Source organism: Artemia sp. Qi Xiang Cuo, chromosome 5 (genome assembly GCF_049724085.1).
Source record: "Artemia sp. Qi Xiang Cuo chromosome 5, ASM4972408v1, whole genome shotgun sequence".
NCBI lineage: Eukaryota > Metazoa > Arthropoda > Branchiopoda > Anostraca > Artemiidae > Artemia > Artemia sp. Qi Xiang Cuo.
The window spans coordinates 83,712,908-83,740,048 of NC_142798.1; the positions used below are offsets into that span (position 1 = coordinate 83,712,908).

A 27,141-nucleotide genomic window follows, 5' to 3' on the forward strand; every position below is an offset into this window, starting at 1 on the left:
TAATTATTATATGTAAATTGAATAAAAGTATTGTATTTTAGACAACCTCTCTACGATCTACCTTTAGCCCCTCGAACATACCCAGTCGGTACGCCTCATTAGTTCGGTCATAGCCTAAGGCACGATACCAACGCTAAATTATCGTAGGGCCAGAGTTTATCTCCCCTATAAAGGGAGAATAAGGGCGTTTACGACTACAACAGCCAAATACAATAATAATACACTTCACAACAACTTTACAACTACTGGTGGTCGCTAGAAAAAACTGAGTCAAGAAGGCTAGATAAAAATAGTAGATTGAAATAAAATGGCTTTACCGGAGGAGAAAATGACATTCCTATCAATAATTTTTGAAATCGAGAAAATTATACTAGAATACGCCGGAAATTGAGATACAGATGACTGAACTGAAAATTTAAAAATTTCGTCAAACTAACGGAGTCCTTTGAGAATAAAGTCAAAGAGCAATGTGTTACAGCCAGATTAAAGGGAAGCACCCGAAAACATTTCAAGGCAATTAAAGAAAAAGAGCCCAAGAATATCAGTACTCTAATTGAATCGTTTAAAAGAAGGTTCATAGAGACAAGCATCTCCGAAAGACTAAGAAAAGAGGTAGTGGCATTTAAAAACTCAACTAGTATCAGGGAATATGCCGACAGAATATGTAGATCCGTGTGTTTACAATTAGAGAAAGGCGAAAATGACGAGACAGTACAGAAAGTATAACTACATACTTTTACCCAAGGGTTACCAAAAAAGTTATTAAGACTAATAATATCGTGGAAACCTGAAAATTTCGAGCAGGCTATAGTACTAGTCAAAACAGAGGTAAAAATTAACGAAGCTATAGAAAGGTTTGATCAGAAGTCAATAAATAACACAGGAGCCCAAGAAATAAAAGAATATGAAAGGGGACAGAAGAGGATGAGCTGTGAGGAGCCGAATCGTGAACCAAAAACAAGAGAAAGGCCAAACCTTCCGACCACGAACTGAATCCTCTCCATTTGAAGACAAATAACATGGTATTAGATCCTTAATGACTTGGAATACCAATTGTCATGGACACTCACCTTCTCATCCCGATGAAAATTATAGAGCAAATAGTGGCAGGTCAAGAATATATAGAAATAGATATAGACCCCACGAGGAAGAGCAAATTACCAAGCAATATAGGAAAAGATTCAATTGCTAAAATTGTGGCAAACCAAATCACTATGTGACAGATGGTTGGAATAAAATACCCAAAGAAGGGCAGCCCTACAAGACAAGACACCAGTTCAGGAAGCAGGGGGACAGAAATTTAGGATGATTGGGAACAAATAATATCTGACAAATCCTAAGTGGTATTCCCGAGTTTAGACCCAGAAGGCATTAAGTTAACAATACTCAGCGTAAAAGTGATAACGCTGAAGAAAACTAAGATAACCCCAGAAATTCTTGGCCAAGCACTGGACATTTAAACGGGGATACCAGGCTGTAAGCGTCGACATAACTGTTTCCTTAAAAAGACCCCTATATAGTTTAGAATGTTGTGATACAAATGCAAATAATAATAATCTACCGATTCTGCGTTGTTTTAAAATTGAGTGTTTTCAAAATTTACCATGTTTACTAGATACAGGCGCATCTAAATCATCAATTCGAGAGGAAGTTTTTAAGAGGTTTCCTCCTAGTGTCAAAAATCACGTAAGCAGATGCCAGAATACCCTGACATCTGTGACAGGGCACAAGCTGACAATTTTAAGAGAATGTCCACTGAAATTTAGTGCAGGAGATAAAGAAATAACAGTAACAGTAATAATATGCAAGCAGCTACCATTTCCTTGTATTCTAGGAGTAGATACTATCAGAAAATATGGGATTGTATGGGAACACATATCCGATACAATAACCATAAACCAGGCAAATGAAAATAATACGCAAATCTAGGTAACAACAGATAGAGAAAGTGAAAATTCAAATTATATCCTAAAAATAAGCGGAAAAGTTACAAAAAAATAGGGAATAAAAACTCAAGTTCTAGCGACATTAAATGCAAAAGAAGGAAAGGTTAAAACAATGGATGCCATGATAGGAGGGTACACCATAAAAGAATACCCGATGGTTTTTGAGGAAAATCAAGTTATAAAAATTGAAAATGGTATAACATACTTAAAACTATCAAATCTAAGTAATAATAAAATAAAACTGAACCAGGTAGAACTTGGATCAGTAGAAAAGATTTCAAATTCGGAAATAAAATCTCTAAACAGTCCAGAATTAAGCGTAAACTTCACTGGCCACGAACATTTATACTGATAAAAACAGCACCCACAAAATGCAAACCGCAGGACACCAGAAAAGTACGGAATGTCGACAATGAGTTTTTTGCAATAATTTGATTTAAAAAATTTACTGGAAAACGTAAAAACTGGGGTGAAAGATATTTTTTGGGATTTCAACTGGACTTTTGCAAGACACAAAGCGGATTACGGATTAACTCACTTAATCACGCACAAGATATCCACAGAGGGCCCTCCAATCAAAAAATCACCGTATAAAACTCCTTATCATTTAAAACCGTGGCTAAAAAGCCAAATAAAAGAAATGGAAGATCAGTGAATAATTAAAGAAGCTATGAGCGATTGGTGTTTTCCGATAGTAATAGTCAGAAAAAAACACCTGGGAATTATCTATAGACTTTAGATTACTAAATGCCGTCACGGTTAAGGACGTGATGAAGCTGCCAAGAATTGATACGATTTTATATTCGTTAGGGGGTTCAAAATATTACACTAGTTTTGATTTAATAGCAGGATATTGGCAAATCGCTTTAGATGCAGAAACAAAGCATAAGGCTACAGTAATCTTAGACGATGGAAGAACGTTCACATTTGAACGTATGCCTTTTGGCTTATCATTTAGTCCAAATTGTTTTAGTCGATTAATGAATTTGCTGTTAAAAGATAACGAACCAGGAAGAAAAAAAAATACCTTGGCTTATTTAGATGATGTAATTCTGTTTAATGAAAACCTGGAAAACCACTTGGTCGGACTTAAAAAAATACTGGAAACGTTTGAAAAACCAGGCTTAAAATTAAAACCAGAAAAGTTAAAAATAGTAGTACCAAAATTAGTTTTTCTTGGACATCTGATAACCCAAAGCAACATTTCAGCAAATCCATATAAATTTACAGTAATAGAAAATCGAAAGCCTCCTAAAGATAAAAAAAACTGCGGATCAGTTTGTGCTTAGTTGAGCTGTTTTAAACGATATATTGAAAATTATGCAGCCATAGCGCAACCTTTGACAAACCTTTTGAAAAAAATCAGGTAAATTCCAATGTCCAGTGGACGCAAAACAAGCGCTAAAACAAGCTAGCTGTAATCTTATTATAATTAGTTATAGTCTAAGATAATATTTTTTTATTAGTTACAAATGGCAAAAAGAAAAAGAGAAATTTTAAAGAAGCGCTATAAAGGTTTAAGCAAAACTTAGAATAAGCTTAGAAAGCAAAAAGAGTGCTAGGTAAAGGAAACGAAAAGTGATATAAAAATAGATTATAACCTAAAAATAACTTACCAGAAGGTAAAAGCCAACGACAAAATCCATTAAAAATAAGCCAAAAATTAACCCCATCGTCACAAGAAAACCACAATAATAGTTAAGGGTAATAATTTTAACTCTATCGATATATTGGATCTGAGAAAACGAATTGGCACAGGAGATCCCTAGTTTAAACAATTGGTTTTCACCTGTGCCAACCCAAATACCCAAATCCCTAGCCGTCGAACCCTAACAGAAACTAAACAGTATCCACTTTTTCTTTGAAAATAAAATATAACCTTTCACAACAACAAAAAAACTCGCAGTAATGAACATAAATTCATTCTTGTAATTCTCCCAAATTCAAGATTATCAATAAACCGCAGATAATGAGCACTGAATTCAAAGTTATTTAGCCTTGCAAGAGAATTATTGCCTCTCTTTCTTTGGCAAATAAAATAGTAATTAAAGCTAGGATAAAATTGGCAATCAGGATATCGTAAAAACTTACATTTTTATAAAGAAATGAGAACTAGCAAATGCAGGGCAAAACGAAATTAAAAGTGTTCAAAAAAAAACAAAAAAACAAATTAGCTAAAAAACTACAGTACTTTTAAAACACAAAAACTTTCGAAGAAAAAATTTGAATAATTTCAAAAAATACAGGTTGCAAAAATTAGACATTTTGTTTCTGCAGAAGGGCCACATTTCTAATAAAAGAATAGCCCAAGAGAAAATTGTGGCAACAAATCAAAAAGTGTGACAATACTATAAATTATTAATTATTGTGTGTGCAGGTTCATAATAGTCCTTTTAGCTGTAGCCCATGACAAGAGGACCAGGAAACGTTATAATGAGATACCAGAAGGCAGTCCTGGTAAGCAAACCTTCAGAGTACAGGCAAGAGTCATTTGATAATGGCATAACAGGTATAAGGTGAACAGAATTTTTTTTTTAACTTATCAGATCTAAGCTGTAAATGGAGCCTTATACCAAAAGGACATTAAAGCTGAAAAAAGAGAGATTACAGACAAAAACGTTATAAAACTGTCTCAAGTACCTAAAATTCGAAAAGAATTGAAAAGCTCAAAAGTTTGAATAGGCAAACAGGCATAAAGTAAGCTAATGACAGTTAATTAGACAAGTGGGTTCAAACTAGAACCAAATTGGTAAAACAAAGATAAAAAATGTATCTACTCGTATAGGAAAAAGTTATATAGTGGGAAAAGATGTTGTTGAGAAAATATATACAATTATAAATGTATTTTGAAAACTCTTTATAAATATGGAACTGTTATCATATACAAAAAAAAATTGTAAATATAGAAATACAAGTAGCAAAGTTATGTTATATGAACTATTGCCAAGCCCTTATATAGAGGCTAATCACAGTTATCAGTTATAGTGCATAAATCTATTTGTTGGAGTTGCTTTTGTTTTGTAAATATTTTAATTGCAGGTAGGACTTATCATATAAAAGTCTTGACGGACTTTATTAAAAGTTTTAAAAAGAACAAATATTGCAGTGATTAAATAAATTATTAGGGTACATAATTTTTATTTGTTTTTAACAATTAAGTATAAGCATAACTTCGTATTAGATATATATATATATATATATATATATATATATATATATATATATATATATATATATATATATATATTTATATATATATATATATATATAACCTAAACTATCCTATAAAAATAGTGTATTAAATGTTGAGTATTTGTGTTTTTTTATTTTTATATCATTCAAGAAGTATTCTGAATTAATACTTCATAAGCAATTAACAAAACAATAATTAAAATTAATTCCAATGCTAATCTATACCGTATATTATTTTTTTTTAATGCTTTAAGTTTTAAACAGTAGTTAAATATCCTATCTAGTTTTGCGAATTAAAAAAAAAAATACTTGCGTAAGTTATTAAACAATGCTTATATATATATACTAAGTTTTTATCAACTTTAAGCTTTAACTAGGGATTTAATGTTATATGTAAATGTTTGACCTGGAGTCAACGTATTAATAATTTTTATTGTGAAATAATCCGTTTAGTATTAAGTTTGAAAGAATAATCCAGCAAGATACATAATGTTTCGATTTAAGCGGGATAGTATTTTTGGAGTAATTAAAAGAGAGAAAAGTAAATAAAAGTAATTAAACTTTACGAAGTTGAGTGTTTCTTTCTAATATATATGTAAAACTATATGCTTTTATATGTATTCTAATGTGAATATTTATTTTAGATACAGCCTTAGCTATTTTTTGGAAATCAAATTTTTCATAGCATCTTTTCGGATCCATTTTTCCTTCAATCATATTTTGATACATTTTTGGAAACTAACAAATTTTGAAGCCTCTTCAAATATATCCTGAAACTATAATCTCATACCATCAGAAACCAAACCATATTTGATCAACTGATATTTGGAAACTATAGCAGAAATACAGACTTTACTACAAGTTCATCAAAAATGAGATAAAATCAGAACTTAATTTAGGTCTAGATATTGTGCTACATAGCCCAAATGGCTTATGTTATTGAAATATGTGAAAATGCCTTGTGTTGGAAAAATTTCCAAAAATATCAAAATCCATGGTGTTATGTGTAATTTACCCAAGTCATTCTTAAAACAAAAAATATACGATATATCAACCAAATAACATGGAAAAATTACAACTTTTAGGGTAAATAAATGTAAACTCAAATAACTCAAAAGAGTGTAAGATGTAAATAGTAATATTGTTTAAGCGGATCCACTAATATAATGCTTAAGCCGCTTGGGGTCAAGTTAAAACAAAAGATGCATATGAAGAGGATAAAAGAGTAATTGTCAGTCCTAGAGACAGAGAAAAAGAGAAACAAGGATGAATTTCAAATTGAAATCCTTCGACAAAAGAAAAGAACATGGCCTATATTGGACCAGAAACATAACCCTAGGGAAACCCATTGAGGGTAGATGCACATAATGACCCAAAGATGGCAGCATAATAGCTGTAAACGAAATTAAGTTGTTTTAAAAGTAAAATATTGAGAATTGGGACAATTCTTATATAAATGGGGAGTATTGTGGTAAAGCTTTCTAATTATTAATTGAGTAAAAACATATTAAGACGCAAAAAAAAGTTTCAAAATACTACTTTTTAAGATAAAGATACAAATCGTGGAATGTGTGGGCTTGGAGGGAACCTGCTCAATAACCAATTTCCTGGCTAAATGCGTCAATGTACCGGAAGGAGGTGGTTAGTTTTTCATATATATACCCCGATTTTTGAGACTGGACACAGACTTTTTGACTTGCCGGGTGAACCTCTGCCCGTTTATTTTCTCATTAGAAATACCTTGGGATCTTGTCAGATCATTGTAAGTGTCTGTATTTTATTATATATTATTGTAGTTTCTGAGACTTGTGGTCTACTTGGGACAGCCAGTCCCATTAGAATATCGATATCTGTAATTATTATATGTAAATTGAGTAAAAGTATTGTATTTTAGACAACCTCTCTACGATCTACCTATAGCCCCTCGAACATACCCAGTCGGTACGCCTCATTAGTTCGGTCATAGCCTAAGGCACGATACCAAAGCTAAATTACCTTAGGGCTAGAGTTTATCTCCCCTATAAATGGAGAATAAAGGCATCTACGACAACTACTCCAAAATACCATAAAATACACTTCACAACAACTTTACAACATCATTTCACTGACGTCTTTATGTTTTGAGCAAAAGTATTACTCAGGATTAAGTCCTGGTGGCAACCTTAGACCTTAGTTCCTATGGAGTCATTAGTTGCGCATAGGGCTTCAACGACGCCTATCAACTCGCCCCGAAGCGGCGGTGCAACGATGATGTCTCCCCATTTAGGTGCTAATGAGGTCTCAACCATCCTCAGATCTCAATCAAAAGTTCACTGCAAGGTGTTCTTTGGACGATCTCGTTTTCTTCTACTGTCTAGTTTCCAATTGTAGACTCTCTGAGGAAGGCAGTCTTCTTTCATATGGATTAAATGTCCTAAATATGTTCAGTTCTTCTTCTTTATTACAGCAGTAATTAGAGTTCCAACAGCAGTAATTAGCCTGTTCTACAGTTGATTTTAGAGTGCCTGATTTTCTATTGCCGGCTTATATTTAGAATTCTCCCCTGGCACATATTTTCGAATGCAACGATTCTCTTTTCAAAATACTTCTAAGTACAGTTCAATCTGTCACCACTTTCAACAAGTACATACTTATCTGTCCACACCTATTGAAATAAACTGTGTTAGCCTTTTCTTTGTCTATGATAATATTTTATTTAATTACAACAATTATTTCACTTAGTTTAGTGCATAATAATCATTTAGCTTTTGAACTCCATCACTATACTTGTGCTATTGAATATAATCTACAACTGAAAGAATGACACATGCCATGTGCCTCAAATTTATAAATATGCCATGAGTCACAAAATTTGTTTGGAAGATGGTATTCAACCTATTATCTTTACTTCTATGGTGCCATTGAACTAAAATGTTTGATTCTATTATTAAATCCAAACACCTGAAGAAATATTTTTTTATATATTTGTTATGCTACACTCAAAACCTACAATGTATTTTAAGTAAACTGAAATATAATTAATCCCACTTTGTTGAGTAAATACTGTATCTTTAACGACTTACTCTCCAAGTAGTATTTATTTAGCATTTTATATTTGATGCAGTTGATCTTTAATTCTCATGTACCCATGTACTAAGAGGAGATAAATGGAGATGCAAGGACCCCATGTACTGCTTATGATCACCACAAAATGCATCATGGTTTGGCCACCCCTGCTGTATACCATAATAAAGCAAACACATTAAGGGATTTGAAATTTTTCAACTTCCATTTTCAAACATTACTTTATGGATGATACCATTATAAATAAACATAGCTATTAATAAATATATATGAGAAACAAATGATGGGCCGCTCCAGTTGTATCTTGAAGGTTTGGTCTCCCATTCTTTGTCAAGTCTCCTTTTGAAAACTTTGGCTGATGCAAGACACAATCTTTGGCTAAAAAATCTAGTCTTTCTCTAGTTAACTCTAATCTTATGCAGCTTCTTAGAGAGATCGCGTGTTTGTCTTTCTTTAGCTAACTGAGTAAAGAGCCTGTTTGGGGTTGGTCAACATATTTATGTCTTGGTAGCATGTCACTGCGCCTGTGTTGGAAGGTCAAGGATGGTAGGTAGATTGCCTATCACTATACGGTTTCTCGCCCAGTTCAGAGATGCATTTGTTGGTCCTCCTTTACACATCTTCAATGAGCTGTATACCACTTTTGTAAGAAGGACCCACAAGGCAGGTTCTGAAGTCAAGAACTAGTCTTATAATTGCAATTTACAGCTTCAAGTCTGCAATTGTCAGCTTCAAGACCTGGGTTGGCTGAGTAAACTTCACAATCTAGAATTTTATCAATTATCCATAAGAACTTCTTCAGATATAGTTCAGCAAAATTATGGATGAGAGACTTTGCTTTCTTGGATAGTACGATAAATGAGTTAGGGGAATGATACTTTCTGAAGCCTAAACTATGCCTTGGGAATTTCTTTTTGAAGTATCAGCTTCCCACCCCCACCAAAGGGTTGAATAAAATTCTAGGGGAGGGAATTCTTACTATATTGGAAAACTTCAATGCTACAAGAATGATATTTTAGGAAAAAATTCAGAGCCTAAACCATGATACACTGCAAAGATGAAAGTGTTTTCCTGAAGCTTAGAAAAGTGCATAAAAAATTCATCAAAATAGGGAAAGGGGCAAAGATAGAAAATTGAAACAAATTTCCCACAGCACAGTTCAAGCTCAGAAAACATTCCAAAAAGCTTCATTCACTTAACTCAACTGCTATAAGTAAATTGAAGTTGTAAGAAATAAATAAGATAGAAAAAAAGATAAATATACCATCTGCTCTTTTTAAATATAGTAATCACTACAGTTATGATTACACATTAATCCCCCTTCCCAATGGGACCTGATATAGCTATAACTGTACATAAACCTTAGAGCTAAATACAAAGTTTGTTGATTTTGTGGGTCTTCCATAATCTTTTGTGCTGACTTCCTGTCAACCATTGATTCATAGTGCCAAATATTCATAAATGTCAAGGTTCATAAAGCCAATTTGAGAATCAAAAATCAGCAAATTTTTGTATATAGCTTAGGGATATATGTACCCCCCCAGGTGTGGGGGGGGGGGGGGGCTGGGATGTCATGGCAATAACAATGATCATTAAGTTTTAAAAGAACATTGAATAGGGAATCAAATTGTATAGTTCTTTTTTTGGCGTCTCATTTTTGGCTTAATGGGGCTCTTCACTTTTCTGTGAAAAATTTGTTCTATGTAAAAAGTTTTTTAAATTAATTTCTGTTCGTTTTTTATTGAAATAGTATTTTTCATGGAAAAAAGATAATATCTTATATCTTTTCAGTTTTTCCTATAAGAGTCCACAGTTTGGGTTGCTACTTGTATGTTGGAGAAACTTTTTCAACAATTTTTAATCCTGACACAAAGGGTATCTTTTAATTTAATTTTATAACTCCTGAAGTTGACCTGAAAAATGAAACAATATCATTCACAAGAGATTCCATCTATGCACTTTGACAACTTGGATACACTTACACTCTTTTTATTTATTTAAATTGTAAGAGCAGAAATAGAAATAGCATTAGCCCCAAAAGTTCTAACTTAATACTCCCAGTCGTTCTCAATATATTGCTGAGGTGTCTTCTTGGCAACCATAAGCACAATGCCTTTTGATTTAGTTTAAAGCAACATTTAGTCTTAAAGCATAATGGACCAATTGCACAGTTGTGGGGGATTGGTATACACAATATCCCTGAAGACATAGTTGCTGGACTGTTCTACTATGCTGAACAAACTGGCTATCTCAAAATTTTGACTGGATGTGTTTGGAAAATGAATGGGCTTGATAGAAGGAATGCTTGCCCTCCAATCTCTTTTTACTCTTAAAAAGGGCACCAGCACTTTTAATTTTGAATCGAATTAGCTCCTTTAAATCTTCTATTTCTAGCTATTATAGAGTGGTGCAGCCTATGATATTACATATGCCCTTTTGAAAACCTGCATGTGCAAAGTTTTTTGTCTAATTGAAACTCCTCCTAAACTTTCCCTAAGAGTTTCACCTTAATACCCTTAGTATCATTAGTTACAGTAACTTTAGTGGTAGCATTAAAAGTATACAAATGGGGACTTCAGGATAGTTCAAAATCTCCCAAAACTTACCCTTAAAGGTCTAACTTAATAATATAATTTGTTCCCCAGATATTGCTGTCACGTTTTGAAAGTCCACATGGTCAATTTTTGTTTTGATTTGATTCAACATCCACCTAAATATTCCCTAAAAGCTTCACCTTAATGCCCTTAGATTGCACAGTAGCAATAATTGTAGCAGCATTATGTACATAGTGGTAGTATGTGCATAGCATATTTTCTTCAACATCCCCTTCAAAACACGCTGAAAGTTTCAGCTTAGTACCATCAACTGTTCTTGAAGCATTTCTGATGTGTCTGCTTGACAACTTGTGTGGACATAGTATGTTTGAATTTAGTTCCATTTAGTTACTACACATCCCAATTTTTTAACCTTTAATAGCAACCTTTAAATAAACTTTAATATCCTTAGCTTTAATAGCAGTATAAATAGTATTAGCAGTAGAATCAATTGTAGTAGCATGAGTAGTAATAGAATTAGTAATAATAGTAATAGTAGTAGTATTATGAGAAGAAGCAGTAGTATTAGGATGAAAATACTTTCTTTTGGTTATTTCAACATCCCTGAAAACAAGCCCTGTTAGTTTTAACTTCACACACCAAACTTTTCCTAAGGTCTTGCTATTCTAACTTTTTGACAACCTGTATACATAGGGCGTGTTGTGTTCAGTTCACCCCCCCCCTCAAAATTCATTGTAAATTTCACTTTCATACCCCGAGGCATGGTTCTAATAGTACTCAAAGTAGTAGTCTTGAAATTTCTAGTAATAGTATTAACATATTGCCTTTTTATAAGCATAACATTTCTCTCATCAAGTCCCAGAGGTTTCAACTTAATAAAATTAGCCATTTTTGTGACATTGCTAAATATGTCCTTTTGATTACCTGTATGTTATCATATTTTCCTCTCAGTGTTCTTAGCCTTAAAAGTAGTATCAATAGAAATAGTAGTAGTAGTAAATGCAGCAGTAACCAGTAGTATAAGCAGTAGTAACAAAATACCTTTGGGTGAGATGATCTTCCCCTTTAAGCATCCTCTGAGAGTTCCAACTTAATACCCAAATCAATTCTTGAGATACACTATTTTAACAATTAACATGCATATAGCGTCTTCTGATTTATCATGAATTTCCCCTCAATACTGTAGATAGATTGGTCTGGTAGTAGTAGTGGTGGTCGTTGTAGTAGTATTGGTAGCGGGCAAATACTGCCTTTTTAATCAGTTCACTTATCATTTCCTGAATTTTCCAAATTAATATACTCAGTTATTCCAGTGTTACACCATTTTGACAATCATTATACACTTAATGTGTTCTGATTTAGTTCAAAACACTCTCTGAAAAGCTCAATGAATGCCCTTTGTCTTCTTGGACAGTAAAGTTCAAACACGCATACCTTTCTCAATAACATATACTGTGTATAAACAATGAACAAATTGCCTAGCTTACAGCCATTGTCCTTATGACTGTGGGGAGGTTGACACCAAAAAGACATAATTACTGGATCTTTTGTAAAGGCTGAACAAAATATAGCTCTTAAAATGTCAATGAGAGACATGGTCGGGAAGGATAGGCTTGGGGGGGGGGGAAATGATTGCCCTCCATTTATTTTTTTATTCTTAAAAAGGGCACAGACACTACGGACGACCAAACACAGGAACACCATCAGAACCACAGCATAGCGCCCAACCCAGTCCCAAACAACCTTCGCGGCCCTGGGGGGTGGGCATAACGTAAACCCCGAGCCCATGACTCTAGGGGATTGTGTCCCCCCTTAAGATATTGGTATATGATTTTTGGACTATTGGTAACAAAATTGCTATCTCACAATTTCAATTGAATGTCTTTTGAGAAAAGAGGATGTCGGGGAGGGGGCTAGTTGTTTTCAGTCATGTTTGACTCTTAAAAGAGAGCTAGAACAACACATTACAAATTAAATGAGCCTCTTCTAAAGTTTACACAAAAACCTGATATAGGCCTACTCCTGGGGCACAACTTACAACCCTTACCCCCAGAACTCGGGGGGATTCTGTCCACCCCAAAGGCCTTGTTATATGATTGTACCTGCCCTCCAATCACTTTGAATCTTAAAAAGGGTATTAGAGAAATATGATTACCAATCCAATGAGCCCCCTCCAATGTTTATATGACCCCCCTTTCTATAAAGAAAACTTACATAACTCCAGGGCATAACTTAAAACCCTTCCCCTGAGGGCTGTGGGGGGGGGAGGGTTGTCATCCTCAAAGACACAATTTTCAGACCTTTTAACTACACTGAACAATATGGCATTCTCAAAATTTTGATTGAATGTGTTTGGGGAAATGGTGGGCGTGGGGGTGAGGGGGGTGTTTAGTCACCCTCCACTCACTTTCAACTATTAAAGGGGGCACAAGCCCCTTCAATTTCCAATCCAACAAGCCTTTTTCGAAATTTCTACTACAGAAAATGACCATATCTAAATTTCTATCAGAGACATTTCAGGAAAATATGAGATGGGGGGGGTATCCATCTTCTAACCACTCTGAATCTTAAAAGAGGCACTAAAACTTCTAATTACCAATCCAATGAGCCCCCTGAAGTTTATACAATCACCCTTTCTATTTAAACCTTATATACCCCTAGGGCATAATTTACAACTGCTGCCCTGAGGGCTGTGGGGGGGGGGAGTGGTGTCATCTTTAAAGACATAATTTCCAGAATGGTCGGCATGGGGGGGGGGGGTTAGTTGCCTCCAATCACTTTTGAGTAGTAAAAAGGACACTATTAATTTCAATTTCCAATTAAATTATCCATTTTTGAAGTTTTTATGAAAATTCCTTTTATACAAAGTGCCCTGGTATAAGACAAAAAAAAAAAAAAGCATTTTGACCACATTGCTCTTCACTTAGATTGCACTATTGTGCTGCCTATGACTATGGATAAGTCCAGTACAGTTGGGAGGGGGGAGAGGGGCTGAGACACACTGGCAACAGCAGCAATATATTTTGAAAGTGCATCAGGTGGGATTTAAATACTATTTTTTTTTGCTGCCATCTGATTCCTGTCTCACAATATGATTTTACCCTACTTTCCAAGAGAGCAAAAAAGCTCCTCATCCAGAATTCTACCCAATAAAACAGTGGCCAGTGAAATCAGAACCAACCAAGAAAGGGCATATTGCTTTATAAATTTTGACAAAAAAAGAGCAGTAGTGTTGTGCTAAGATTCCCATTCTTAATTGTATCAGAAAAAAAAAAACTACAAAGCACCATAATAAATAAAGACTAGTCTTATTTGTTTCGTCATTCAAAATTTTTTCCAACTACCATTGTTGCTAAGTTTAAATCTCATACTTCCACACCCCCCCCCCAACAGGATAAGGTTTAGCCCTGGGCTATTTATAAAACTTTGCTGTTTTGGTTGTTTGCATTATCCTTTGTGCTTAGACATATTTCCAATCAACAGTTAGTTTGAAACAATCTCAATTTTGGCAAAAGAGCAAAGTTTTGTATTATACCCAAGGGGCTAACTCTGACCCCATTGAGGCATGAGGGAGGGACACTAATTCCTATATGACCCTAGGCTATATATAAAAGTTTTCTACTATTGTTTTTTAAGTAGGTTTTATGTATTGGTGTATTTATTTATTTTATAGGTGTTGTTTTCCCATATTTGTAATGTTGTTGCAGTGATTAAGTCCTCTACATGATCAGCTTTTGAGGCTGCAATATCCATCATATAGGTTTTCTCTGTCATTTTTGTTGTATATTGTTGCATTTAAGTTAGATTTTATAGTATTAAATAAATGAATTGAATTTAGTATTATGAAACAACTGTTGATGAAAAATGAGCATAACAAATAATAAAACCCATAAGAGAAGCAAAGTTTGTACACAGCCTAGAGCAACATCTAGACCATTGAGAGAGGGGGACAGTAATTATTATGTTTACCCATAGCTTTAAATAGAGGATTTAATACCCTATTTCTTTTTTTCCAAGATCTACTACCAAAAAACATGAGCAACTATGCATTTCCATACTTTTTGACAGGCTTTAAGGGTTAAAAATGGAATTTGCAACCCTAGAGATTAGTATATTTAAAAAGAGTGTTGCAAATATCTAGGTAAGGGGCTTTTTCTACCTCAGAAAGTAGCTGAGTTAGGTAAATGAAACTTTCAGGAATACAATACATTACTAGGGATTAGGAGATTGCACAGAAGACAGTTTTACACCTATCTGAATTTAGAAAAAATAGTTTCACCTAGGGTTTCCAGTTTCACTTTCTATGCCTCTAGATTCAGGCAACTCTGACAAAATGTAGTACAAACATAAAATTTTTTGTAATTTTAAAACAAACAAAAGAAAAGGTTCAGAAAATTGTAGTTTTCATGTTTGACCTCCAGATCTGTCTGGGAGGCAAAAAAATATCTAATGTTCTTGGTAAAAATTTAACTTTTTTGTGTTTTACCATGGGTAACAGATCCTCTTTTTTAGGTTGTCCCATTGTATTTGAGAACTGTTTGTGGTCATCCTAACTAAGAAAAAGTTAAAATGCCAGTGGAGTCTGTGTTGGTGAAATGACTAATCTTTTGCAAAGTTACTAAAGAGTTTGGCATAAGAAAGACATGAGTATTTGATGCTGTAAAGTGTGTGAAGAGAAATCTTTGTGGTCAACACAGACACTAGAAAACACCAGTCAAGCAAGAGTGGCTGGATTTAATGTTTCAGTTGTCTAACAGTTTGTTTTTGAGAACTTGAATTCACTTTATGTTTGTCATCAATTTGGACCGGCTAGAATTTGGAATTGTGAAAAACTGGACTTTCATCTGTTGTACAAGCCCATGTTGTTGCCAAAAAAGGAACAAAGCAGGTTCAACAAACTGTCAACTGAAAGAGGCAAGAATGTCACCTTACTATGTTTTGTAAGTGCAAATGGAGAGACAATTTTCCCATTGTTTGTCTCTCCTTGTGTTAAAGCCCCTGAAAGGATGTTTTAAGATAGATGTGTTGGTTTTACCCATTGAGGTGGTTGGATGCCAGCAGACAGCTCTTGTCTATTCAACACTTTCAGAAGCAAGTTAATGCAACTTTAGAAAATCATATCCTATTTACTGCTTGGCAATCATGAAAGCCATGTTTCAATTCAAACTATCAATTTTTCAAAGGGAAAAAGGATCCACCTTCTAACATTCCAATCCCATTGTTCACATTGCCTCCAACCACTGGATGTGTCAATTTATAGTCCTTTGAAACAAGCTCTCAAAGAGTCTTATAGTTCTTGGCAATACACTCTGTAGAGACACTTACCAATAGTTTAAATTGCAGAATTTCAAATAGCCAAGTATCAGAGAAACAAGACTTGACATACCAGCTGACAGCCATCTATACAGTACCATAATAGGGAGTTTCCCTAAAGGCACTGAGGATCCTGTAAGTTAACAAAATCCTGGCCAAAGAATTTATGTGACAAGCCTATGGCTTCCTCCTTTATTGAATAAAATAAATAAATAAAAAGAATATCTTTGCATGACTTTCAAAAGCACCATACAGAGGAACTGGAAGCTCTAAGATCAGCATACAAGGAAGTGGTTACAATTCAGTCACCTGAAATGGTGAGACCATACCCAAAATATACCATTGTCCAATAGTTGGGAAGGGGGTCTAGAAACACAGCAGGGCCAAACTCTTTACAGGTACTCAAAAAAAAATAAAGAAGTTTGAAGCACAAAATCAAAGGAAAATTTTGAAGAAACCAAAGCTCACATCCAATAAAAAGAAAGCAAAGACACTTCATAAACAAGAAAAAGGGCTAGTAGCAAGGATAAAGAGGAATTTCTTGGGGGAATTGAAGACTCTATGTAGGAGAAATTGAACAAATTAAAATTACATACTTTAGCATGTAGACTTATCCCTGAAATTTTCATTTTCCTAACCTATCCCCTTTCCAAGATAGTCAAATGTAGCTACAGTAGAATTTTACCCACTTTTATGTGGTTATACCCAAGAAGCAGTATTTTTTCAACTGAGTCACAGCAGGCCCAGATGACTAAAGCTCCAAATGGATTCAGGTAAGGTAAAAATACCCTTAATCTAACATATACTGTCTTTTTCTAGGCCTATGTCTCATCAACACTTGATATAAAATGCCAAACATAGTCAATCTGAAAAAGAAGCACAAAAATCAGCAAAGTTTTGTGTACAGCCTAGCCTATATCTGGCCCAATTAGCAAAGGTTGAGATGTATTTGAAAGAAAAGCTTAGTGACCAGTATATTGAAATTATCATAAAGATACACATCTAGGGATAGGCATATGATTATGTTTTGCCAAATTTTTAGGTGGCCCTTTAATTTAGCTAGGATGGAAGTGAAAACATCATTTGATGCCTTTTTTATGCTCTTTCATAATTCTATAATGGCTTCCAGTGCAAATTGCATCTTGAGCCCTTAAAGCCCAAAGGTATTTTTTGGTGCAAATTGCATCTTGAGCCCTTAAAGCCCAAAGTTATTGAGCCCTTGAGCCCAAAGGTATTTTATATGAATTATGAAAGAGCATAAAAAAAGCATCAAATGATGTTTTCACTTTCATCCTAGCTAAATTATATGACCTGTTGCAAATTTACCATGAATGTTACCCCTTCTACCCCCCTAATGTGCAAATATATACCCTGAATTGTAAATGGTTGTCTGTTGCAAATTTACCATGAATCTTACAACCCCCCCCCCACCTTCTAATGTGCAAATGTATACCCTGAATTGGAATATACTATGAATTGTTGATAGTTAAGTTTTGAATGACAAAATTCAGTGCTATTTTTGTTGACAGCATTTGAAAAACTAGAAATGGTAGGAAAACAGTTTGAATCAAAAATCAAGTATTTTTTAGGTTAGGTTATAACTTATTAGTCTGGTTACAAAAATGAAATACCTTTGGGGCCCCTTGAAGGGCTCAAGATGCAATTTGCACCAGAAGCAATTAATGTAGCCTATTATGAAAGAGCATAAAAAAGGCCATCAAATGATGTTTTCACTTTCATCCTAGCTAAATTATATGACCTGTTGCAAATTTACCATGAACTTTACTCCTTGTACCCCCCTAATGTGCAAATATATACCCTGAATTGGAATATACCCTGAATTGTAAATGGTTGCCTGTTGCAAATTTACCAAGAACTTTACAACCCCCCCCCCACCTTCTAATGTGCAAATATATACCCGGAATTGGAATATACTATGAATTGTTAATAGTTAAGTTTTGAATTACAAAATTCAGTGCTAACCTATTTCTGTTGACAGCATTTGAAAAACTTGAAATGGTAGGAAAACAGGGTAAAATTCTACTTTAGTTACTTTTACCTATCTTGGAAAGGGGTGAGGTTAGGAAGATGAAACTTTCTGGGATAGGTCTACAGGCTAAAATATGTCCTGGGAAGGTATTTTGAAGTACTTATCTCCTCTCCTTCTCCCTCTAGAAGATCCTGAAATTTGCCTACATGACAGGTCTATACCTATTGAAATTTTGACAAAACAACATTTTACCTTAATATTCAGTTATAAGATTCTTTTTCTTTGGCTTTAGTTCTGAAAATGCAATTTCTGTTATTTGAGTAGTATTTTAAACCATATCAATGTTAATTTTCAAAATTTAGGAAATGTATTTGCATATCTTTAAAACTCTATAAATCAGGATTGAGCAAAGTTGTGAGGCTGAAAACAATTTTTTTGGACTTAATTTTAAGCATAATATCTATTTTATAAGGTTTCAATTTTATAACACAAATATTTTTAAAGGTCATCAAAGGTCAGGATACTCTAGAGAGAGAAGGAGTGGAGGTAGGTACTTCAAAATATCTCCCTAGGACATACTTTAGCCTCTAGACCCATCCGTGAAAGTTTCATTTTCCTAACCAAACTCCTTTCCAAGATAGCCAAAAGTAGCTAAAGTAGAATTTTACCGGAAAACAGTTTGAATTGAAAATCAAGTATTTTTCAGATTAGATTATAACTTCTTAGTCTGGTTACAAAAATAAAATACCTTTGGGGCCCCTTGAAGGGCTCAAGATCCAATTTGCACCAGAAGCAATTAATGTAGCCTATTATGAAAGAGCATAAGAAAGGGCATCAAATGATGTTTTCACTTTCATCCTAGCTAAATTATAGAGCCACCTAGAAATTTACCTAGGCTATATTTTGGCTGGAAGAGTTAAGAATGGGAATCTTCACACTAAATTATTTATAATACTTGCAGTTAGGCTTAGTCTAAGCTTTCACTATAGCATTTTCACAAAAATGTCAAAAACTAAATCCGGATTTTCCCATCTTATAACCAAATTTGATGTTGTATTACCATACAGTGATAAAGAAGTCTAAGCACTATGTATGCAAGCCTAATGATCTAGTGAAGGCTTTGTAGTGTCAAAATCTTAACTTAGACTATAAAATTTTTCAAATCACCTTTCTGAACTGTTTGTAGTTTCTCTTAAAGCCTGTCTCATTTCTGGAGTGGTTGCAGAACACATTTGTCCACTAGGGCTTAGCATTTTGACTGTTGACTAGTTGAGATTTGAATCAAATTTATCTTCGTTTCTTCTTTTGTTTTCAAATGCTGTTTTGTGGTAGCGCTCCGAGCCTGGACATTAGTTTCAGGATTTTTTTACAAAGGCATTTAAAAAGGAATCTATTCAAGAGATTGACCTTGTAGAACTATAGCATGGTCTATGAATGGCTTGACTATATTTAAGTCAAACTGCCATAGCTCAGGAGCCGAACACAATCGTACTGAGAAATTCGAAATTGATTTGCCATTGAAGTCTAATGGAGATGAAAAGTCTATTATAACCATACCTGTCGAGAAAGACTCAAAAGTTCATAAATGAAGTGTATTTCACGTGATTTTAACTTTGCGTTTGTGCTACAGAAATAGCCACTGAAATGGTAAGAAATTGTTTTGAAAAGCTTGTATTAACATTAAAATGTTCCCAACTATTTCTTACTGATATAATGTATTTATATTTTTTTCAGAGTTGCTACAGATAGAAAAATCGCAGTTTATGCTTCATTCATTTCTAAATTCCAAAACTATATCTTAAATTTTAAGTCGGATTGGCCAGCCACAAATTTTACGATAGAAAGCTGAAAACTGTTTTGAAAAATTGTACATGGACACATAATTTGGCACAATAGTCGTGAATAATCTGATTTTATATACAAAGTTTACTATAATTTGACTTAGGTATAAGTCACAGGCCAGGGTTGCATCTTTGGTTTTGATTTTGAGGAGGAGGAGGGGGATCCAGATTATACTTTTGACATGGAAGACCTGTTTGATCCACAGAATGTTCCTCTTGATGAAGTTTTAAAAGAACTACTTGAAACTGAAATAGAAACTGGCCGAATTGAAGTTAACGACTATGACAATCAAAATGAGTTTTCCTATCTCCAAACCAATGAGACGACAAGATATTGCTTGGAGGAAAGTAGATTTTTATCCCACAAGACACTCTGTCAAAAAATCAGATTTGAGTTGACCAAAAATGAGTCAGGTTGCTTTTTGACAACAATGTAATAAGCCACTTATGCAATCAGACGAATACATATGCACTTCAGAAAGATTGCAAGCAGTTAGGCATTCCTTCGGCTGACATTGAGCGCATACTGGGAGTCCTTTCGTTTACAAGAATAGTGAAAATACCTTCCTATTGCATCTACTAGTCAAACGAAACGTACCCTCTAATATTTTCAGTCACTCAGTAAAATCGTGGCGCTTCGTGCCACGATTTACCGACGCTGCCAAAAAATTTTTTCCGTTAAACAAAACAGGAAAATACTGAAATATGATCTACAGAAATCTCGAACTTGGTCGGTAAACGCAGCATTATTACTGACTCCTGCCATGATTTTACGGATGGTGCCATTATTTTCCATTTGGTAAAATAAAGAGCATGAAGATACTGACATGACATATGCCGAAATATCTATATCGGTCGGTAAATGCAGTGGTTTTACCGACTCGTGCGGTGATTTTACGGCTGGTGCCACAGTTTTCTATTCGGTTAAAGAACATGAATTTACGGATATGAAATCTAATGAAATCTCAATCTAGGTTGGTAAATGTACCAGTTTTTTCGACTTGTGCCGTGAACTTGCGAATGGAGCTAAAATTTTTCGTTCGGTTAAATAAAGAACATGAAAAACATAATATGATGTATACCAAAACTTTAATTTTGGCCGGGAAATCTAGCGGTTATACTAACTCGTGCAGCGATTTTACGGACGGTCCCACTATTCTCTGTACGGTTAAATAAACAACATGAAAATAATGACATGATGTCTACCAGAGTCTCAATCTTGAACGGTTAATGCAACGGTTTTACCAACACATGTCTTGATTTTACGAGCGGTGCAACAATTTTTCATTTGCTTAAATGAGGAACATGGAACACAATAAAGCTGATCGTGTAGGGTTTGTTCATAGATAGCGTTGCCCTTTCAGCCAAAATTTAACACAAGTCTAAAGTCTCAAATAATTCAATCAAAGATCAAGCTTTCCAATTCCAAACTATTCACTGTATCTTAGTGCTGAAACGAATTAACCAGCAAAGCAGGAAATTTGGTTCAATAGCCAATGACGATTTCTAACTTAAACACCTTCCTGGACTTCCGCCTGTTCGTTATTCAGGGGCATTTGCTAATTCTGAAGCCAACCCGCTGGATGACTGGAAATCGTGCTATGCTAAGGAGCTCTGCGATGTCCTTAGAGCCCTAGTGACCGGTTCAAATGTCACAATCTACGACAACTCATCTTTTCTGGGACCAGAATACCAAAGTTTACTGGGCAAACTGAATGACAGCTATGAAAGTATTTCCGAACTCAAGACAATGTCTCCAGGAAAAAGCTTAGATCACGCGGAACTTATGTTAGAGCTAAAGGGTTTCAAACACTTTTTGACCAGGACTAAGGTTGAAAGTAACAAAGTCATACATCACACCATTTTTGAGGGACTATTTCGTGAAATTAACATTGTCAAATCGATATTCCCGACTCTTCGGTCAGTTTACCAGTGCCATGCAACAGCTCCATCAACTATGGTCACAGCAAAAAGAAGTTTTAGGAAACTGAAACTGATCATAACACGTTTACGCACAACGATGGACGATGACCGTTTGGATCACCTTTTCATGATGTTCTGCAAGACTGGCGTTAAAGACGAGCTGAAACTTGACGAATTACTGAAAGTCTGGCTGTCTTCCAAACTAAGACGCTTGAATTTTTAACTGAAGGTATATAGTTGTATTTTCTTCTTTTGATGTTGAATCTGTGTGTTTTGATTTAAATTTGCCAATTTTTCCCTTCTGAGATATTTTTGATAAAAATCATATTATCATTTTTCTCCTAATATATTGCTCCATTCTTCACTAGGTCACCATGACGTTGTTAATACACTTCTTAACGGGAAAGAGCTTCTTAAGCTTCTTAAGAGAAAAATAACAAAGCAGCTATTTTTTCTCAGATTATATGATTCTTTGGCCTGAATTGCGATCCCAAGCTTCGTATTTGAAATGAACATTATGTTGACTAGTGGCGAAAACAGTCGGTATAAAAGATCAGCCAGTCAGTAAAATCAATCACTCCCACCCTCCCCAAACATTTTGGCTAGTAACGCCCCGGTCTCTGACTTTCAAGGGGAATGCCAAACCACAAGAACTACAAACTCTTTTACAACAACTAGTTTTCATCACTAGACCTGGCCCAGACCTTAAATAATCAGGGCATACTTACACTGATTACAGTTAGGGTAAACAGGTTAAAAGGCTGTTTAAAACAGGTTAAAAGTTTACTGGGCAAAATGAATGACAGCTATGAAAGCCTTTCCGAACTCATGAAGATGTTTCCAGGAAAAGGCTTAGATCACGCGGAACTAATATTAGAGCTAAAGGCTTCCAAACATTTTTTGGCCAGGACTAAGGTTGAAAGCAACAAAATGATAAATCACACCATCTTTGAGGACTATTTCGTGAAATTAACATTGTCAAATCGATATTCCCGACTCTTTGGTCAGTTTACCAGTGCCATGCAACAGCTCCATCAACTATGGCCACAGCAAAAAGAAGTTTTAGGAAACTGAAACTGATCATAACACGTTTACGCACAACGATGGACGATGACCGTTTGGATCACCTTTTCATGATGTTCTGCAAGACTGGCGTTAAAGACGAGCTGAAACTTGACGAATTACTGAAAGTCTGGCTGTCTTCCAAACTAAGACGCTTGAATTTTTAACTGAAGATATATAGTTTAATTTTCTTCTTTTTTTGTTGAATCTGTGTGTTATGATTTAAATTTGCCAATTTTTCACTTCTGAAATATTTTTGATATAAATCATATTATCACTTTTCTCATAAGATATTTCTCCATACTTCACTAGGTCACCATTACGTTGTTAATATGCTTCTTAAGGGGAAAGAGCTTCTTAAGAGAAAAAGAACAAAGCAGCTATTCTTCCTCAGATTATATGATTCTTTGGGCTGAATTGCGATCCCAAGTTTCGTATTAAAAATGAACATTATGTTGACTAGTGGCGAAAACAGTCGGTATAAATGATCAGCCAGTCAGTAAAATCAATCACTCCCCCCCCCCAAACATTTTGGCTAGTAACACCCTGGACTCTGACTTTCAAGGGGAATCCCAAACTACAAGAACTACAAAGTCTTTTACAACAACTAGTTTTCATCACTAGACCTGGCCCAGACCCTAAATAATCAGGGCATACTTACACTGGTTACAGTTAGGGTAAACAGGTTAAAAGGATGTCCTTTTGAACTTGATAGCAAAATGAAAGCGCAATGAAGAGGCTCTGATCACTGGCATGTGGAGTTGCAGTCAAATGTTGTAGTGGTGAAGTAGTATGATAATAAGCCGGTTTACTTGATATCAACCTATACAGCTGAGGATCCTGAAGATACCTGGGCGAGGTGGGGGGGGGGGTGAAAAGAGTAAAGAAAAGTGAAGAAACCACACTCTGTGAAGGAATAAAATCACTTTATGGGTGGCATTGATCTTGCCGATATGCTGATAGAGCTGTACAGAATTGACTTCAAGTTTCAAAGCAAGTGGTACATATGAATTTTCTTTTTCTATTTTGGCCTTTTCATAGTAAATGGGTGGATCCTGTATTGCAGGTGTCTTCCTGCTGGAAAGAAACCCATGAATTTGCTTTAGTTTAAAACGGACGTTGCACGCGCCTTACTGTCTGGAACATCTTCAGCGACACCTAAGAGAATTAGACTACTAAACAAAGCTCTATCCCAAAAGAAAAGAAAGTATAGTTGCCACCTATCAGACTCGACGAGAAAGCCAGGAGCACTTTACAGCTTGTATAGATAGGAAACAAAGGTCCCGAGCTTGTGTTCAAGCCCACTAAAAGTTGAAGTTCGAAGTGGCCTTGTGTTTCATGCCAAACAAAAACCGTTTTCTATCTTGCCACGCTAGTTAGATAGTACTGATTCAGACTTCGTTGTGTTAACACCATAGTTTTTTTTTATTTTGGATATAACCTTGCTCAACCTGTGTAATTTCCCTGTCGACTTTCTTTTTGGATTTATTTTTATGAGCGGATTACCGCTTCGCTGGCTATTTCAAGGTGAAAACATCTAACTAGATTGGATTTAACAAATTTGAAGTCCAGTATGTGCTTGAATTGATTCAGTGACTGGAGTTAATGGAAAGATAATTTAAAGACTTTTTATTACGGATTAAAAGTATTGTGGTCTACTGACCTAGTTTAAGAAAATTCATTTATATTTTAAATGTTGGATCAAGATTGTTTGGAATTTTGGATCAATAGTACTGTATTTTATAACGAGTACCAATTGTATTCCCACAGTTTCCACTAAATAAGTATGAACAAAAATTTCACAGATTGGGTTGAAGATCCGCTCGCCTTTCCACTCACTGTTTCTCGTTTTACGAACCTTCTTTCGCTTATAATATAAGTTCACCCCGCACCCACTCTGTGATATGTCGAAACCAATGAATTATTGTCCCGAGTGCTGACTGCTGATAACCACAAATGCACAAACCACGCAGGTGTTTATAATTTGATTCAGTGACTGGAGTTAATGGAAAGATAATTTAAAGACTTTTTATTACGGATTAAAAGTATTGTGGTCTACTGACCTAGTTTAAGAAAATTCATTTATATTTTAAATGTTGGATCAAGATTGTTTGGAATTTTGGATCAATAGTACTGTATTTTATAACGAGTACCAATTGTATTCCCACAGTTTCCACTAAATAAGTATGAACAAAAATTTCACCGATTGGGTTGAAGATCCGCTCGCCTTTCCACTCACTGTTTCTCGTTTTACGAACCTTCTTTCGCTTATAATATAAGTTCACCCCGCACCCACTCTGTGATATGTCGAAACCAAAGAATTATTGTCCCGAGTGCCGACTGCTGGTAACCACAAATTCTGTCCAATGCGTGTCAGGATGCGGCCGCTGGTACCACGCAGGCGTTAATAAATGTGCCCAAATAAGGCCAAAGGACCATTCTGGTGAATGGTTATGCATGGACTGCCATGCGCAAAAATTCCCATGACTTCGAATTTGCAAGCATCTCAACTCCCTCCCACAAAAACCTAGTGCGAAGAGACCTGTAAGAGAAAGCGGAATCGGCACCTCTTCACCACAAATTACTACGGGACCTAAAATCAACTCCAAGCTACCGAAAGGGACTAAGCCGTCTGTGGCGGATGTAGACATTCTTAACTATGAATCCGAAACAATCCATCTAAGTGAGAAAAATAAAACCCTGGAAGCATATTTATCGGCATCTCAAGCAGAAAATCTAGAAATCCGGACAAGACACCCAACGTTTCTGTCAGAATGGAAGAAAAGAACAATCAAATTAAAGTGTTGTCAGGTCATTTGGAGGTTAAAGACTTTCTTATAGCACAGCTGAAACAAGAACTCTCTATGGCAATCGAACCTTGCCCTTGTGACCCTTCGCAAACTTCCCAAGACCAAGTTACCGTGTCAACGCAAACGGACAATAATATCGCTGTTGCTAACCGTTATTCACCCCCTGATATTGAAGTGCAAAATATAACATATAGCCCAAGCGTAGCCCATGACTGTGTGATCTTATCAGACAAAACGAATCCTAGTGATACATCATATATAAAATAAGAGGGCGTGCGCCACCGAGCACGCCATTATCGCTCCCTGATGGTCGCGCTTACCGGTGTCAGCCACAACCTTTCGAATATCAGGCAAAAAATAGTTTCAGATCTCTGCCAAGCTTTCAATCACCAGAATACAATCCCCAGAGCCCCCCTCCTGAATACCCCTACTTTAGTATCCCCTTTCAGTTTCCCCCCCCTCCCATACGCGATTCTCCCCCACCTCTTCCCACCATGCTATGGCATAACCATTTTCTAAATTTTCACATTGCAGGCAGAACAATCCATGCGTAATAGCTCCATGCAGAGTTTCTGAAACTTCAAATAGTGAGACGAATGCTAATATATTTTCTGTTCCTTTGTTACCGTTTCCGTCTCATAACCGTTTTTCAGCCCTTAATTATTAATCAGATTTTGAATTGAATTGGATTTGAATTAAACTTTATTAAACAAAAAAAAAAAAAAACAAACAACACAATTTAATCATTTGAAAAGTAGCCGTTCAAGAAGAAACAAAGAAAGAAGAAACATAGCCTAGTTATTGAATTAGATGAGCCTGAAGTTTCGTTCCCGCCTAAACAGACTTTCCCAAAACAGACAAAAGTAAACTAACGTAAAGTTGTTGAAAAAGAACTCCCTCCATCACATTTTTATTTTCCTTCTTTTTTAACTTTAAATGGGGGAAGTCTCAACGTTGATAAAATGGGGGGAACTTGGGGGTTATGTTTAAGCAACTGGAAGCTGATATTATTACAGTTACAGAAGTACATAAACAAAGTCTTCAACATCTTATAATACAAGATTACAAACAATTTATTAAACTAAGACATCAGAATCATCCGTTAGGTAAGGAAGGTGGCGGCGTAGCGTATTTCGTACGTGAGCAATTGGCACCGCAGCTTCTGCAGATTCCCCATATTGATGACGGTGATGAAATGATTTGGATTATGATTTGATCAAAAAAGCTTCCGAGATCTGTTATATATATATATATATATATATATATATATATATATATATATATATATATATATATATATAACGGCGCGTACAAACAGCTCCTCTCATTTGATCTGCCATCAGCGGTCCAATTACCCTGGAACACGTATTTTGGCAGAAACTTTCTCAAAATGCCTTTGAAACCAACTTGAGACTTCGAAACCTATTTTTAATTCCTAAAAACATC

At 35.2% G+C, this 27,141-nt stretch overlaps 1 protein-coding gene and 1 long non-coding RNA gene across 3 annotated transcripts in view; one reads left to right on the plus strand and one right to left on the minus strand.

Moving 5' to 3' along the window:
* LOC148952640 (solute carrier family 12 member 8) overlaps positions 1–27,141 on the plus strand; it is a 213,786-nt gene that overhangs the window by 90,939 nt on the left and 95,706 nt on the right. The window lies entirely within an intron of this gene.
* On the minus strand, positions 15,305–19,437 carry LOC148952642 (uncharacterized). Its single transcript, XR_016141816.1, has 2 exons — positions 19,227–19,437; positions 15,305–16,470 (listed from the first exon to the last, which is right to left on the minus strand). It is a non-coding gene; the product is annotated as an uncharacterized LOC148952642 (long non-coding RNA).